Source organism: Schistocerca serialis, chromosome 4 (genome assembly GCF_023864345.2).
Source record: "Schistocerca serialis cubense isolate TAMUIC-IGC-003099 chromosome 4, iqSchSeri2.2, whole genome shotgun sequence".
Taxonomy (NCBI): domain Eukaryota; kingdom Metazoa; phylum Arthropoda; class Insecta; order Orthoptera; family Acrididae; genus Schistocerca; species Schistocerca serialis.
Genome location: NC_064641.1, coordinates 36,444,198 through 36,460,429, shown reverse-complemented (window position 1 = coordinate 36,460,429; position 16,232 = coordinate 36,444,198). Strand labels below are relative to the sequence as shown.

The window sequence follows — 16,232 nt, the reverse complement described above, 5'->3', positions numbered from 1 at the left end:
GGCTGGCAGGTGTAGCGACCCAAAAATTAAAAAATGACATAGAGCCAACAGCACCTTTTTTTTTTTTTTTTTTGTAACGTATATAAACTTTTATTTACAAATTGTAACAATTACAGGTCTTTACATTAAATGGTGTACTTGATTATTGAACGGTGATATTCACTGTCTAGGTTTCTGTTCTGATTGTTCTTTTGATAGTTCTTGGTCGAGTTACAACACGTTTATTCACTGAGTGTCCTTCATGTAGATTTTCCTGTTTGATTTTTTTTTTTTTTTTTATGTCTTTTAATTCCAAAGCTTGCGTTATTTCTATATATATATATATATATATATTTTTTTTGAATTTACATGAAAAGAAAAGGGAAAATTAAAAATTTGCTTCTATGCTATTTGAAATGCACCTATTTTGGCATGTTTGCTATTAGTACCCAGAGGCGAAAAAGGGGATTATAAACCAGAAACATCTATGTGATTAAATTTGTGAATGCCGGGGATTATTAGTCGCAGAGAGGCATGCTACGATTGGCACATGATGGGCCGAGATTTACAACAAAACAAAAAGCAAAAAGGAACAACAAACAAACAAATAAAAAACAAAAAACAATGAAACATAAAAAAAAAACAAGTCAATAAGCAAAAGAACTGAAAACATAAGAGAAAGGAAAAGCGTACCTTGAGTGGAGAGAGAGAGAGCGAGAGAGAGAGAGAGAGAGTGAGTGAGAGAACACATTAATTACATGCAATACACTGTATGACTGTTGTTTTCTTGGGGCACTTTGTAACCTTTTCACTAAATTTATCTCTGACCATTTCCTTGCCTGCTTATATGTGGCAATTGGGCACTGTATCACTACAATTGGCACACGTCACTCACTTTTGCACTGCTTCACATATAAACTTTCACTATGTGCACATTTCGTAAAAACGCTTTCCGCGCTGCACCACTCTTGCCGTCGGGGCTTTGGAGGGATCGGTGGGCGACGTCCTCAGCGACTGGGCACCCGGTGTTCCCAGGCGGTCACCCATCCAAGTACTAACCGGGCCCGATGTTGCTTAACTTCGGTGATCGGACGAGAACCGGTGTATTCAACATGGTATGGCCGTTGGCGTCCTTATAATGTGGCCGCACGGCGGAGGAAGCCTTCGCCCCTTCTCCCAACACACGCAATCGCCGTTTTCCGTGGCACATTTGACGCAAAGCACGTCCTTCCACCGCCACGTGGGTGACACGCACAACACAGCTGCTCGTTGCACCGCCTGTCATTCGTTTGGTGCGTGCCGCCTCCGACACTCGCGGGAGACGCACCTTGTTCTTGTTATCCGGCGCAGGGCCGGGCGTCGGGGGTGACTGCGCGGGGTGTGGCAGTGTCCTGCTGGACCGGCGGAAGCTTTCTCACCTGGCTGACACGCGCCGCGCTTCCAGATATTTGCGTAATTTGCGCGTTGCATCCTCGCCTGTCGTGTCCCCTCCCCTTCCGTCCCGACTTGTCCCGACTTTGCTCGACTGCCGCTCGCTGCCGCTCGGGTCGCGCTCCATATGACCGCACAAGCACGAGAAACATCTGCGAGATGGGCGCGGGCCGAACCGGCGTGTCCGAGACGCCGTGTGCGGCCGTTCGGAGCTACTAGAGTAGAGCAGCGCTGCGCTGCGCTGGAAAGGTGCGAAAACACGGACAGAGGACACAGGAGGTTCAACAAAGCATCCATCTCCTCTAGAGGCGAAAGAGAAATTTTTGTTTACAAATTTGCAGATGTGCACTGCTACAAAACAATATGCCCTGACGTATTTCACAACATTTCTGTCGTTTCATACTGTTTCGTTATTTGCAGACACACTTTGCTAATCTTCCTTGGCACACTCTTCTTCAAACGGAGTTCCTTAATATCGCATCTTACGATAGTTTAAAATCAGTATGGAAGCATCTTTGTCACACGAGAAAGCTGGCAGGGGTAGCGACAAAAGAGCAAAAAATGAAGACAGCCAGAGTTCCCAGGCGGTCGCCGATCCGAATACTAACGTTGTTGCTTATCTTCGGTGATCGGACGAGAACGGCTGTTTTTTTTTTTTTTTTTTTAATTTATCTATTTAGTTAGTTTTTCGAATTTAGCACTGCTACAAAACAGTTGGCTCTGACGCATTTCAAGGACACATCTGTCGATTCGTAGTGTTTCGTTATTTCCAACGACTTCCTAGCACTCTTCCTCCGCGCATTCTTGCTCAAACTGAGTTCATTACTGCAATTTCGTGTCTTACGTTTAGTACAGTACTTTAAAATGCTTGTGGAAGCATCTTTGTCACACCTGAAAGTTAGTATGAAAAAGAGGGCTGGCAGGTGTAGCGACCCAAAAATTAAAAAATGACATAGAGCCAACAGCACCCGGTGTTCCCAGGCGGTCACCCATCCAAGTACTAACCGGGCCCGATGTTGCTTAACTTCGGTGATCGGACGAGAACCGGTGTATTCAACATGGTATGGCCGTTGGCGTCCTTATAATGTGGCCGCACGGCGGAGGAAGCCTTCGCCCCTTCTCCCAACACACGCAATCGCCGTTTTCCGTGGCACATTTGACGCAAAGCACGTCCTTCCACCGCCACGTGGGTGACACGCACAACACAGCTGCTCGTTGCACCGCCTGTCATTCGTTTGGTGCGTGCCGCCTCCGACACTCGCGGGAGACGCACCTTGTTCTTGTTATCCGGCGCAGGGCCGGGCGTCGGGGGTGACTGCGCGGGGTGTGGCAGTGTCCTGCTGGACCGACGGAAGCTTTCTCACCTGGCTGACACGCGCCGCGCTTCCAGATATTTGCGTAATTTGCGCGTTGCATCCTCGCCTGTCGTGTCCCCTCCCCTTCCGTCCCGACTTGTCCCGACTTTGCTCGACTGCCGCTCGGGTCGCGCTCCATATGACCGCACAAGCACGAGAAACATCTGCGAGATGGGCGCGGGCCGAACCGGCGTGTCCGAGACGCCGTGTGCGGCCGTTCGGAGCTACTAGAGTAGAGCAGCGCTGCGCTGCGCTGGAAAGGTGCGAAAACACGGACAGAGGACACAGGAGGTTCAACAAAGCATCCATCTCCTCTAGAGGCGAAAGAGAAATTTTTGTTTACAAATTTGCAGATGTGCACTGCTACAAAACAATATGCCCTGACGTATTTCACAACATTTCTGTCGTTTCATACTGTTTCGTTATTTGCAGACACACTTTGCTAATCTTCCTTGGCACACTCTTCTTCAAACGGAGTTCCTTAATATCGCATCTTACGATAGTTTAAAATCAGTATGGAAGCATCTTTGTCACACGAGAAAGCTGGCAGGGGTAGCGACAAAAGAGCAAAAAATGAAGACAGCCAGAGTTCCCAGGCGGTCGCCGATCCGAATACTAACGTTGTTGCTTATCTTCGGTGATCGGACGAGAACGGCTGTTTTTTTTTTTTTTTTTTTAATTTATCTATTTAGTTAGTTTTTCGAATTTAGCACTGCTACAAAACAGTTGGCTCTGACGCATTTCAAGGACACATCTGTCGATTCGTAGTGTTTCGTTATTTCCAACGACTTCCTAGCACTCTTCCTCCGCGCATTCTTGCTCAAACTGAGTTCATTACTGCAATTTCGTGTCTTACGTTTAGTACAGTACTTTAAAATGCTTGTGGAAGCATCTTTGTCACACCTGAAAGTTAGTATGAAAAAGAGGGCTGGCAGGTGTAGCGACCCAAAAATTAAAAAATGACATAGAGCCAACAGCACCCGGTGTTCCCAGGCGGTCACCCATCCAAGTACTAACCGGGCCCGATGTTGCTTAACTTCGGTGATCGGACGAGAACCGGTGTATTCAACATGGTATGGCCGTTGGCGTCCTTATAATGTGGCCGCACGGCGGAGGAAGCCTTCGCCCCTTCTCCCAACACACGCAATCGCCGTTTTCCGTGGCACATTTGACGCAAAGCACGTCCTTCCACCGCCACGTGGGTGACACGCACAACACAGCTGCTCGTTGCACCGCCTGTCATTCGTTTGGTGCGTGCCGCCTCCGACACTCGCGGGAGACGCACCTTGTTCTTGTTATCCGGCGCAGGGCCGGGCGTCGGGGGTGACTGCGCGGGGTGTGGCAGTGTCCTGCTGGACCGGCGGAAGCTTTCTCACCTGGCTGACACGCGCCGCGCTTCCAGATATTTGCGTAATTTGCGCGTTGCATCCTCGCCTGTCGTGTCCCCTCCCCTTCCGTCCCGACTTGTCCCGACTTTGCTCGACTGCCGCTCGCTGCCGCTCGGGTCGCGCTCCATATGACCGCACAAGCACGAGAAACATCTGCGAGATGGGCGCGGGCCGAACCGGCGTGTCCGAGACGCCGTGTGCGGCCGTTCGGAGCTACTAGAGTAGAGCAGCGCTGCGCTGCGCTGGAAAGGTGCGAAAACACGGACAGAGGACACAGGAGGTTCAACAAAGCATCCATCTCCTCTAGAGGCGAAAGAGAAATTTTTGTTTACAAATTTGCAGATGTGCACTGCTACAAAACAATATGCCCTGACGTATTTCACAACATTTCTGTCGTTTCATACTGTTTCGTTATTTGCAGACACACTTTGCTAATCTTCCTTGGCACACTCTTCTTCAAACGGAGTTCCTTAATATCGCATCTTACGATAGTTTAAAATCAGTATGGAAGCATCTTTGTCACACGAGAAAGCTGGCAGGGGTAGCGACAAAAGAGCAAAAAATGAAGACAGCCAGAGTTCCCAGGCGGTCGCCGATCCGAATACTAACGTTGTTGCTTATCTTCGGTGATCGGACGAGAACGGCTGTTTTTTTTTTTTTTTTTTTTTAATTTATCTATTTAGTTAGTTTTTCGAATTTAGCACTGCTACAAAACAGTTGGCTCTGACGCATTTCAAGGACACATCTGTCGATTCGTAGTGTTTCGTTATTTCCAACGACTTCCTAGCACTCTTCCTCCGCGCATTCTTGCTCAAACTGAGTTCATTACTGCAATTTCGTGTCTTACGTTTAGTACAGTACTTTAAAATGCTTGTGGAAGCATCTTTGTCACACCTGAAAGTTAGTATGAAAAAGAGGGCTGGCAGGTGTAGCGACCCAAAAATTAAAAAATGACATAGAGCCAACAGCACCCGGTGTTCCCAGGCGGTCACCCATCCAAGTACTAACCGGGCCCGATGTTGCTTAACTTCGGTGATCGGACGAGAACCGGTGTATTCAACATGGTATGGCCGTTGGCGTCCTTATAATGTGGCCGCACGGCGGAGGAAGCCTTCGCCCCTTCTCCCAACACACGCAATCGCCGTTTTCCGTGGCACATTTGACGCAAAGCACGTCCTTCCACCGCCACGTGGGTGACACGCACAACACAGCTGCTCGTTGCACCGCCTGTCATTCGTTTGGTGCGTGCCGCCTCCGACACTCGCGGGAGACGCACCTTGTTCTTGTTATCCGGCGCAGGGCCGGGCGTCGGGGGTGACTGCGCGGGGTGTGGCAGTGTCCTGCTGGACCGGCGGAAGCTTTCTCACCTGGCTGACACGCGCCGCGCTTCCAGATATTTGCGTAATTTGCGCGTTGCATCCTCGCCTGTCGTGTCCCCTCCCCTTCCGTCCCGACTTGTCCCGACTTTGCTCGACTGCCGCTCGCTGCCGCTCGGGTCGCGCTCCATATGACCGCACAAGCACGAGAAACATCTGCGAGATGGGCGCGGGCCGAACCGGCGTGTCCGAGACGCCGTGTGCGGCCGTTCGGAGCTACTAGAGTAGAGCAGCGCTGCGCTGCGCTGGAAAGGTGCGAAAACACGGACAGAGGACACAGGAGGTTCAACAAAGCATCCATCTCCTCTAGAGGCGAAAGAGAAATTTTTGTTTACAAATTTGCAGATGTGCACTGCTACAAAACAATATGCCCTGACGTATTTCACAACATTTCTGTCGTTTCATACTGTTTCGTTATTTGCAGACACACTTTGCTAATCTTCCTTGGCACACTCTTCTTCAAACGGAGTTCCTTAATATCGCATCTTACGATAGTTTAAAATCAGTATGGAAGCATCTTTGTCACACGAGAAAGCTGGCAGGGGTAGCGACAAAAGAGCAAAAAATGAAGACAGCCAGAGTTCCCAGGCGGTCGCCGATCCGAATACTAACGTTGTTGCTTATCTTCGGTGATCGGACGAGAACGGCTGTTTTTTTTTTTTTTTTTTTTTAATTTATCTATTTAGTTAGTTTTTCGAATTTAGCACTGCTACAAAACAGTTGGCTCTGACGCATTTCAAGGACACATCTGTCGATTCGTAGTGTTTCGTTATTTCCAACGACTTCCTAGCACTCTTCCTCCGCGCATTCTTGCTCAAACTGAGTTCATTACTGCAATTTCGTGTCTTACGTTTAGTACAGTACTTTAAAATGCTTGTGGAAGCATCTTTGTCACACCTGAAAGTTAGTATGAAAAAGAGGGCTGGCAGGTGTAGCGACCCAAAAATTAAAAAATGACATAGAGCCAACAGCACCCGGTGTTCCCAGGCGGTCACCCATCCAAGTACTAACCGGGCCCGATGTTGCTTAACTTCGGTGATCGGACGAGAACCGGTGTATTCAACATGGTATGGCCGTTGGCGTCCTTATAATGTGGCCGCACGGCGGAGGAAGCCTTCGCCCCTTCTCCCAACACACGCAATCGCCGTTTTCCGTGGCACATTTGACGCAAAGCACGTCCTTCCACCGCCACGTGGGTGACACGCACAACACAGCTGCTCGTTGCACCGCCTGTCATTCGTTTGGTGCGTGCCGCCTCCGACACTCGCGGGAGACGCACCTTGTTCTTGTTATCCGGCGCAGGGCCGGGCGTCGGGGGTGACTGCGCGGGGTGTGGCAGTGTCCTGCTGGACCGGCGGAAGCTTTCTCACCTGGCTGACACGCGCCGCGCTTCCAGATATTTGCGTAATTTGCGCGTTGCATCCTCGCCTGTCGTGTCCCCTCCCCTTCCGTCCCGACTTGTCCCGACTTTGCTCGACTGCCGCTCGCTGCCGCTCGGGTCGCGCTCCATATGACCGCACAAGCACGAGAAACATCTGCGAGATGGGCGCGGGCCGAACCGGCGTGTCCGAGACGCCGTGTGCGGCCGTTCGGAGCTACTAGAGTAGAGCAGCGCTGCGCTGCGCTGGAAAGGTGCGAAAACACGGACAGAGGACACAGGAGGTTCAACAAAGCATCCATCTCCTCTAGAGGCGAAAGAGAAATTTTTGTTTACAAATTTGCAGATGTGCACTGCTACAAAACAATATGCCCTGACGTATTTCACAACATTTCTGTCGTTTCATACTGTTTCGTTATTTGCAGACACACTTTGCTAATCTTCCTTGGCACACTCTTCTTCAAACGGAGTTCCTTAATATCGCATCTTACGATAGTTTAAAATCAGTATGGAAGCATCTTTGTCACACGAGAAAGCTGGCAGGGGTAGCGACAAAAGAGCAAAAAATGAAGACAGCCAGAGTTCCCAGGCGGTCGCCGATCCGAATACTAACGTTGTTGCTTATCTTCGGTGATCGGACGAGAACGGCTGTTTTTTTTTTTTTTTTTTTTTAATTTATCTATTTAGTTAGTTTTTCGAATTTAGCACTGCTACAAAACAGTTGGCTCTGACGCATTTCAAGGACACATCTGTCGATTCGTAGTGTTTCGTTATTTCCAACGACTTCCTAGCACTCTTCCTCCGCGCATTCTTGCTCAAACTGAGTTCATTACTGCAATTTCGTGTCTTACGTTTAGTACAGTACTTTAAAATGCTTGTGGAAGCATCTTTGTCACACCTGAAAGTTAGTATGAAAAAGAGGGCTGGCAGGTGTAGCGACCCAAAAATTAAAAAATGACATAGAGCCAACAGCACCCGGTGTTCCCAGGCGGTCACCCATCCAAGTACTAACCGGGCCCGATGTTGCTTAACTTCGGTGATCGGACGAGAACCGGTGTATTCAACATGGTATGGCCGTTGGCGTCCTTATAATGTGGCCGCACGGCGGAGGAAGCCTTCGCCCCTTCTCCCAACACACGCAATCGCCGTTTTCCGTGGCACATTTGACGCAAAGCACGTCCTTCCACCGCCACGTGGGTGACACGCACAACACAGCTGCTCGTTGCACCGCCTGTCATTCGTTTGGTGCGTGCCGCCTCCGACACTCGCGGGAGACGCACCTTGTTCTTGTTATCCGGCGCAGGGCCGGGCGTCGGGGGTGACTGCGCGGGGTGTGGCAGTGTCCTGCTGGACCGGCGGAAGCTTTCTCACCTGGCTGACACGCGCCGCGCTTCCAGATATTTGCGTAATTTGCGCGTTGCATCCTCGCCTGTCGTGTCCCCTCCCCTTCCGTCCCGACTTGTCCCGACTTTGCTCGACTGCCGCTCGCTGCCGCTCGGGTCGCGCTCCATATGACCGCACAAGCACGAGAAACATCTGCGAGATGGGCGCGGGCCGAACCGGCGTGTCCGAGACGCCGTGTGCGGCCGTTCGGAGCTACTAGAGTAGAGCAGCGCTGCGCTGCGCTGGAAAGGTGCGAAAACACGGACAGAGGACACAGGAGGTTCAACAAAGCATCCATCTCCTCTAGAGGCGAAAGAGAAATTTTTGTTTACAAATTTGCAGATGTGCACTGCTACAAAACAATATGCCCTGACGTATTTCACAACATTTCTGTCGTTTCATACTGTTTCGTTATTTGCAGACACACTTTGCTAATCTTCCTTGGCACACTCTTCTTCAAACGGAGTTCCTTAATATCGCATCTTACGATAGTTTAAAATCAGTATGGAAGCATCTTTGTCACACGAGAAAGCTGGCAGGGGTAGCGACAAAAGAGCAAAAAATGAAGACAGCCAGAGTTCCCAGGCGGTCGCCGATCCGAATACTAACGTTGTTGCTTATCTTCGGTGATCGGACGAGAACGGCTGTTTTTTTTTTTTTTTTTTTTTAATTTATCTATTTAGTTAGTTTTTCGAATTTAGCACTGCTACAAAACAGTTGGCTCTGACGCATTTCAAGGACACATCTGTCGATTCGTAGTGTTTCGTTATTTCCAACGACTTCCTAGCACTCTTCCTCCGCGCATTCTTGCTCAAACTGAGTTCATTACTGCAATTTCGTGTCTTACGTTTAGTACAGTACTTTAAAATGCTTGTGGAAGCATCTTTGTCACACCTGAAAGTTAGTATGAAAAAGAGGGCTGGCAGGTGTAGCGACCCAAAAATTAAAAAATGACATAGAGCCAACAGCACCCGGTGTTCCCAGGCGGTCACCCATCCAAGTACTAACCGGGCCCGATGTTGCTTAACTTCGGTGATCGGACGAGAACCGGTGTATTCAACATGGTATGGCCGTTGGCGTCCTTATAATGTGGCCGCACGGCGGAGGAAGCCTTCGCCCCTTCTCCCAACACACGCAATCGCCGTTTTCCGTGGCACATTTGACGCAAAGCACGTCCTTCCACCGCCACGTGGGTGACACGCACAACACAGCTGCTCGTTGCACCGCCTGTCATTCGTTTGGTGCGTGCCGCCTCCGACACTCGCGGGAGACGCACCTTGTTCTTGTTATCCGGCGCAGGGCCGGGCGTCGGGGGTGACTGCGCGGGGTGTGGCAGTGTCCTGCTGGACCGGCGGAAGCTTTCTCACCTGGCTGACACGCGCCGCGCTTCCAGATATTTGCGTAATTTGCGCGTTGCATCCTCGCCTGTCGTGTCCCCTCCCCTTCCGTCCCGACTTGTCCCGACTTTGCTCGACTGCCGCTCGCTGCCGCTCGGGTCGCGCTCCATATGACCGCACAAGCACGAGAAACATCTGCGAGATGGGCGCGGGCCGAACCGGCGTGTCCGAGACGCCGTGTGCGGCCGTTCGGAGCTACTAGAGTAGAGCAGCGCTGCGCTGCGCTGGAAAGGTGCGAAAACACGGACAGAGGACACAGGAGGTTCAACAAAGCATCCATCTCCTCTAGAGGCGAAAGAGAAATTTTTGTTTACAAATTTGCAGATGTGCACTGCTACAAAACAATATGCCCTGACGTATTTCACAACATTTCTGTCGTTTCATACTGTTTCGTTATTTGCAGACACACTTTGCTAATCTTCCTTGGCACACTCTTCTTCAAACGGAGTTCCTTAATATCGCATCTTACGATAGTTTAAAATCAGTATGGAAGCATCTTTGTCACACGAGAAAGCTGGCAGGGGTAGCGACAAAAGAGCAAAAAATGAAGACAGCCAGAGTTCCCAGGCGGTCGCCGATCCGAATACTAACGTTGTTGCTTATCTTCGGTGATCGGACGAGAACGGCTGTTTTTTTTTTTTTTTTTTTTTAATTTATCTATTTAGTTAGTTTTTCGAATTTAGCACTGCTACAAAACAGTTGGCTCTGACGCATTTCAAGGACACATCTGTCGATTCGTAGTGTTTCGTTATTTCCAACGACTTCCTAGCACTCTTCCTCCGCGCATTCTTGCTCAAACTGAGTTCATTACTGCAATTTCGTGTCTTACGTTTAGTACAGTACTTTAAAATGCTTGTGGAAGCATCTTTGTCACACCTGAAAGTTAGTATGAAAAAGAGGGCTGGCAGGTGTAGCGACCCAAAAATTAAAAAATGACATAGAGCCAACAGCACCCGGTGTTCCCAGGCGGTCACCCATCCAAGTACTAACCGGGCCCGATGTTGCTTAACTTCGGTGATCGGACGAGAACCGGTGTATTCAACATGGTATGGCCGTTGGCGTCCTTATAATGTGGCCGCACGGCGGAGGAAGCCTTCGCCCCTTCTCCCAACACACGCAATCGCCGTTTTCCGTGGCACATTTGACGCAAAGCACGTCCTTCCACCGCCACGTGGGTGACACGCACAACACAGCTGCTCGTTGCACCGCCTGTCATTCGTTTGGTGCGTGCCGCCTCCGACACTCGCGGGAGACGCACCTTGTTCTTGTTATCCGGCGCAGGGCCGGGCGTCGGGGGTGACTGCGCGGGGTGTGGCAGTGTCCTGCTGGACCGGCGGAAGCTTTCTCACCTGGCTGACACGCGCCGCGCTTCCAGATATTTGCGTAATTTGCGCGTTGCATCCTCGCCTGTCGTGTCCCCTCCCCTTCCGTCCCGACTTGTCCCGACTTTGCTCGACTGCCGCTCGCTGCCGCTCGGGTCGCGCTCCATATGACCGCACAAGCACGAGAAACATCTGCGAGATGGGCGCGGGCCGAACCGGCGTGTCCGAGACGCCGTGTGCGGCCGTTCGGAGCTACTAGAGTAGAGCAGCGCTGCGCTGCGCTGGAAAGGTGCGAAAACACGGACAGAGGACACAGGAGGTTCAACAAAGCATCCATCTCCTCTAGAGGCGAAAGAGAAATTTTTGTTTACAAATTTGCAGATGTGCACTGCTACAAAACAATATGCCCTGACGTATTTCACAACATTTCTGTCGTTTCATACTGTTTCGTTATTTGCAGACACACTTTGCTAATCTTCCTTGGCACACTCTTCTTCAAACGGAGTTCCTTAATATCGCATCTTACGATAGTTTAAAATCAGTATGGAAGCATCTTTGTCACACGAGAAAGCTGGCAGGGGTAGCGACAAAAGAGCAAAAAATGAAGACAGCCAGAGTTCCCAGGCGGTCGCCGATCCGAATACTAACGTTGTTGCTTATCTTCGGTGATCGGACGAGAACGGCTGTTTTTTTTTTTTTTTTTTTTTAATTTATCTATTTAGTTAGTTTTTCGAATTTAGCACTGCTACAAAACAGTTGGCTCTGACGCATTTCAAGGACACATCTGTCGATTCGTAGTGTTTCGTTATTTCCAACGACTTCCTAGCACTCTTCCTCCGCGCATTCTTGCTCAAACTGAGTTCATTACTGCAATTTCGTGTCTTACGTTTAGTACAGTACTTTAAAATGCTTGTGGAAGCATCTTTGTCACACCTGAAAGTTAGTATGAAAAAGAGGGCTGGCAGGTGTAGCGACCCAAAAATTAAAAAATGACATAGAGCCAACAGCACCCGGTGTTCCCAGGCGGTCACCCATCCAAGTACTAACCGGGCCCGATGTTGCTTAACTTCGGTGATCGGACGAGAACCGGTGTATTCAACATGGTATGGCCGTTGGCGTCCTTATAATGTGGCCGCACGGCGGAGGAAGCCTTCGCCCCTTCTCCCAACACACGCAATCGCCGTTTTCCGTGGCACATTTGACGCAAAGCACGTCCTTCCACCGCCACGTGGGTGACACGCACAACACAGCTGCTCGTTGCACCGCCTGTCATTCGTTTGGTGCGTGCCGCCTCCGACACTCGCGGGAGACGCACCTTGTTCTTGTTATCCGGCGCAGGGCCGGGCGTCGGGGGTGACTGCGCGGGGTGTGGCAGTGTCCTGCTGGACCGGCGGAAGCTTTCTCACCTGGCTGACACGCGCCGCGCTTCCAGATATTTGCGTAATTTGCGCGTTGCATCCTCGCCTGTCGTGTCCCCTCCCCTTCCGTCCCGACTTGTCCCGACTTTGCTCGACTGCCGCTCGCTGCCGCTCGGGTCGCGCTCCATATGACCGCACAAGCACGAGAAACATCTGCGAGATGGGCGCGGGCCGAACCGGCGTGTCCGAGACGCCGTGTGCGGCCGTTCGGAGCTACTAGAGTAGAGCAGCGCTGCGCTGCGCTGGAAAGGTGCGAAAACACGGACAGAGGACACAGGAGGTTCAACAAAGCATCCATCTCCTCTAGAGGCGAAAGAGAAATTTTTGTTTACAAATTTGCAGATGTGCACTGCTACAAAACAATATGCCCTGACGTATTTCACAACATTTCTGTCGTTTCATACTGTTTCGTTATTTGCAGACACACTTTGCTAATCTTCCTTGGCACACTCTTCTTCAAACGGAGTTCCTTAATATCGCATCTTACGATAGTTTAAAATCAGTATGGAAGCATCTTTGTCACACGAGAAAGCTGGCAGGGGTAGCGACAAAAGAGCAAAAAATGAAGACAGCCAGAGTTCCCAGGCGGTCGCCGATCCGAATACTAACGTTGTTGCTTATCTTCGGTGATCGGACGAGAACGGCTGTTTTTTTTTTTTTTTTTTTTTAATTTATCTATTTAGTTAGTTTTTCGAATTTAGCACTGCTACAAAACAGTTGGCTCTGACGCATTTCAAGGACACATCTGTCGATTCGTAGTGTTTCGTTATTTCCAACGACTTCCTAGCACTCTTCCTCCGCGCATTCTTGCTCAAACTGAGTTCATTACTGCAATTTCGTGTCTTACGTTTAGTACAGTACTTTAAAATGCTTGTGGAAGCATCTTTGTCACACCTGAAAGTTAGTATGAAAAAGAGGGCTGGCAGGTGTAGCGACCCAAAAATTAAAAAATGACATAGAGCCAACAGCACCCGGTGTTCCCAGGCGGTCACCCATCCAAGTACTAACCGGGCCCGATGTTGCTTAACTTCGGTGATCGGACGAGAACCGGTGTATTCAACATGGTATGGCCGTTGGCGTCCTTATAATGTGGCCGCACGGCGGAGGAAGCCTTCGCCCCTTCTCCCAACACACGCAATCGCCGTTTTCCGTGGCACATTTGACGCAAAGCACGTCCTTCCACCGCCACGTGGGTGACACGCACAACACAGCTGCTCGTTGCACCGCCTGTCATTCGTTTGGTGCGTGCCGCCTCCGACACTCGCGGGAGACGCACCTTGTTCTTGTTATCCGGCGCAGGGCCGGGCGTCGGGGGTGACTGCGCGGGGTGTGGCAGTGTCCTGCTGGACCGGCGGAAGCTTTCTCACCTGGCTGACACGCGCCGCGCTTCCAGATATTTGCGTAATTTGCGCGTTGCATCCTCGCCTGTCGTGTCCCCTCCCCTTCCGTCCCGACTTGTCCCGACTTTGCTCGACTGCCGCTCGCTGCCGCTCGGGTCGCGCTCCATATGACCGCACAAGCACGAGAAACATCTGCGAGATGGGCGCGGGCCGAACCGGCGTGTCCGAGACGCCGTGTGCGGCCGTTCGGAGCTACTAGAGTAGAGCAGCGCTGCGCTGCGCTGGAAAGGTGCGAAAACACGGACAGAGGACACAGGAGGTTCAACAAAGCATCCATCTCCTCTAGAGGCGAAAGAGAAATTTTTGTTTACAAATTTGCAGATGTGCACTGCTACAAAACAATATGCCCTGACGTATTTCACAACATTTCTGTCGTTTCATACTGTTTCGTTATTTGCAGACACACTTTGCTAATCTTCCTTGGCACACTCTTCTTCAAACGGAGTTCCTTAATATCGCATCTTACGATAGTTTAAAATCAGTATGGAAGCATCTTTGTCACACGAGAAAGCTGGCAGGGGTAGCGACAAAAGAGCAAAAAATGAAGACAGCCAGAGTTCCCAGGCGGTCGCCGATCCGAATACTAACGTTGTTGCTTATCTTCGGTGATCGGACGAGAACGGCTGTTTTTTTTTTTTTTTTTTTTAATTTATCTATTTAGTTAGTTTTTCGAATTTAGCACTGCTACAAAACAGTTGGCTCTGACGCATTTCAAGGACCATCTGTCGATTCGTAGTGTTTCGTTATTTCCAACGACTTCCTAGCACTCTTCCTCCGCGCATTCTTGCTCAAACTGAGTTCATTACTGCAATTTCGTGTCTTACGTTTAGTACAGTACTTTAAAATGCTTGTGGAAGCATCTTTGTCACACCTGAAAGTTAGTATGAAAAAGAGGGCTGGCAGGTGTAGCGACCCAAAAATTAAAAAATGACATAGAGCCAACAGCACCCGGTGTTCCCAGGCGGTCACCCATCCAAGTACTAACCGGGCCCGATGTTGCTTAACTTCGGTGATCGGACGAGAACCGGTGTATTCAACATGGTATGGCCGTTGGCGTCCTTATAATGTGGCCGCACGGCGGAGGAAGCCTTCGCCCCTTCTCCCAACACACGCAATCGCCGTTTTCCGTGGCACATTTGACGCAAAGCACGTCCTTCCACCGCCACGTGGGTGACACGCACAACACAGCTGCTCGTTGCACCGCCTGTCATTCGTTTGGTGCGTGCCGCCTCCGACACTCGCGGGAGACGCACCTTGTTCTTGTTATCCGGCGCAGGGCCGGGCGTCGGGGGTGACTGCGCGGGGTGTGGCAGTGTCCTGCTGGACCGGCGGAAGCTTTCTCACCTGGCTGACACGCGCCGCGCTTCCAGATATTTGCGTAATTTGCGCGTTGCATCCTCGCCTGTCGTGTCCCCTCCCCTTCCGTCCCGACTTGTCCCGACTTTGCTCGACTGCCGCTCGCTGCCGCTCGGTCGCGCTCCATATGACCGCACAAGCACGAGAAACATCTGCGAGATGGGCGCGGGCCGAACGGCGTGTCCGAGACGCCGTGTGCGGCCGTTCGGAGCTACTAGAGTAGAGCAGCGCTGCGCTGCGCTGGAAAGGTGCGAAAACACGGACAGAGGACACAGGAGGTTCAACAAAGCATCCATCTCCTCTAGAGGCGAAAGAGAAATTTTTGTTTACAAATTTGCAGATGTGCACTGCTACAAAACAATATGCCCTGACGTATTTCACAACATTTCTGTCGTTTCATACTGTTTCGTTATTTGCAGACACACTTTGCTAATCTTCCTTGGCACACTCTTCTTCAAACGGAGTTCCTTAATATCGCATCTTACGATAGTTTAAAATCAGTATGGAAGCATCTTTGTCACACGAGAAAGCTGGCAGGGGTAGCGACAAAAGAGCAAAAAAATGAAGACAGCCAGAGTTCCCAGGCGGTCGCCGATCCGAATACTAACGTTGTTGCTTATCTTCGGTGATCGGACGAGAACGGCTGTTTTTTTTTTTTTTTTTTTTAATTTATCTATTTAGTTAGTTTTTTCGAATTTAGCACTGCTACAAAACAGTTGGCTCTGACGCATTTCAAGGACACATCTGTTCGATTCGTAGTGTTTCGTTATTTCCAACGACTTCTAGCACTCTTCCTCCGCGCATTCTTGCTCAAACTGAGTTCATTACTGCAATTTCGTGTCTTACGTTTAGTACAGTACTTTAAAATGCTTGTGGAAGCATCTTTGTCACACCTGAAAGTTAGTATGAAAAAGAGGGGCTGGCAGGTGTAGCGACCCAAAAATTAAAAAATGACATAGAGCCAACAGCACCGGTGTTCCCAGGCGGTCACCCATCCAAGTACTAACCGGGCCGATGTTGCTTAACTTCGGTGATCGGACGAGAACCGG

The 16,232-nt window shown here is 50.3% G+C and overlaps 11 non-coding genes across 11 annotated transcripts; all 11 read right to left on the bottom strand.

The window, feature by feature from the left end:
* Positions 1–989: 989 nt before the first annotated feature.
* Positions 990–1,106, bottom strand: LOC126475818 (5S ribosomal RNA). Its single transcript, XR_007586768.1, has one exon. It is a non-coding gene; the product is annotated as a 5S ribosomal RNA (ribosomal RNA).
* Positions 1,107–2,366: 1,260 nt separating this feature from the next.
* Positions 2,367–2,485, bottom strand: LOC126475982 (5S ribosomal RNA). The gene has a single exon (XR_007586783.1). It is a non-coding gene; the product is annotated as a 5S ribosomal RNA (ribosomal RNA).
* Positions 2,486–3,733: 1,248 nt separating this feature from the next.
* LOC126475971 (5S ribosomal RNA) lies at positions 3,734–3,852 on the bottom strand. Its single transcript, XR_007586782.1, has one exon. It is a non-coding gene; the product is annotated as a 5S ribosomal RNA (ribosomal RNA).
* Positions 3,853–5,112: 1,260 nt separating this feature from the next.
* Positions 5,113–5,231, bottom strand: LOC126475959 (5S ribosomal RNA). The gene has a single exon (XR_007586780.1). It is a non-coding gene; the product is annotated as a 5S ribosomal RNA (ribosomal RNA).
* Positions 5,232–6,491: 1,260 nt separating this feature from the next.
* LOC126475947 (5S ribosomal RNA) lies at positions 6,492–6,610 on the bottom strand. The gene has a single exon (XR_007586779.1). It is a non-coding gene; the product is annotated as a 5S ribosomal RNA (ribosomal RNA).
* Positions 6,611–7,870: 1,260 nt separating this feature from the next.
* On the bottom strand, positions 7,871–7,989 carry LOC126475935 (5S ribosomal RNA). Its single transcript, XR_007586777.1, has one exon. It is a non-coding gene; the product is annotated as a 5S ribosomal RNA (ribosomal RNA).
* A 1,260-nt stretch (positions 7,990–9,249) lies between these two features.
* Positions 9,250–9,368, bottom strand: LOC126475924 (5S ribosomal RNA). Its single transcript, XR_007586776.1, has one exon. It is a non-coding gene; the product is annotated as a 5S ribosomal RNA (ribosomal RNA).
* A 1,260-nt stretch (positions 9,369–10,628) lies between these two features.
* On the bottom strand, positions 10,629–10,747 carry LOC126475912 (5S ribosomal RNA). The gene has a single exon (XR_007586775.1). It is a non-coding gene; the product is annotated as a 5S ribosomal RNA (ribosomal RNA).
* Positions 10,748–12,007: 1,260 nt separating this feature from the next.
* Positions 12,008–12,126, bottom strand: LOC126475901 (5S ribosomal RNA). The gene has a single exon (XR_007586774.1). It is a non-coding gene; the product is annotated as a 5S ribosomal RNA (ribosomal RNA).
* A 1,260-nt stretch (positions 12,127–13,386) lies between these two features.
* On the bottom strand, positions 13,387–13,505 carry LOC126475890 (5S ribosomal RNA). Its single transcript, XR_007586773.1, has one exon. It is a non-coding gene; the product is annotated as a 5S ribosomal RNA (ribosomal RNA).
* A 1,258-nt stretch (positions 13,506–14,763) lies between these two features.
* Positions 14,764–14,882, bottom strand: LOC126475878 (5S ribosomal RNA). Its single transcript, XR_007586772.1, has one exon. It is a non-coding gene; the product is annotated as a 5S ribosomal RNA (ribosomal RNA).
* Between the last annotated feature and the right edge of the window lie 1,350 nt (positions 14,883–16,232).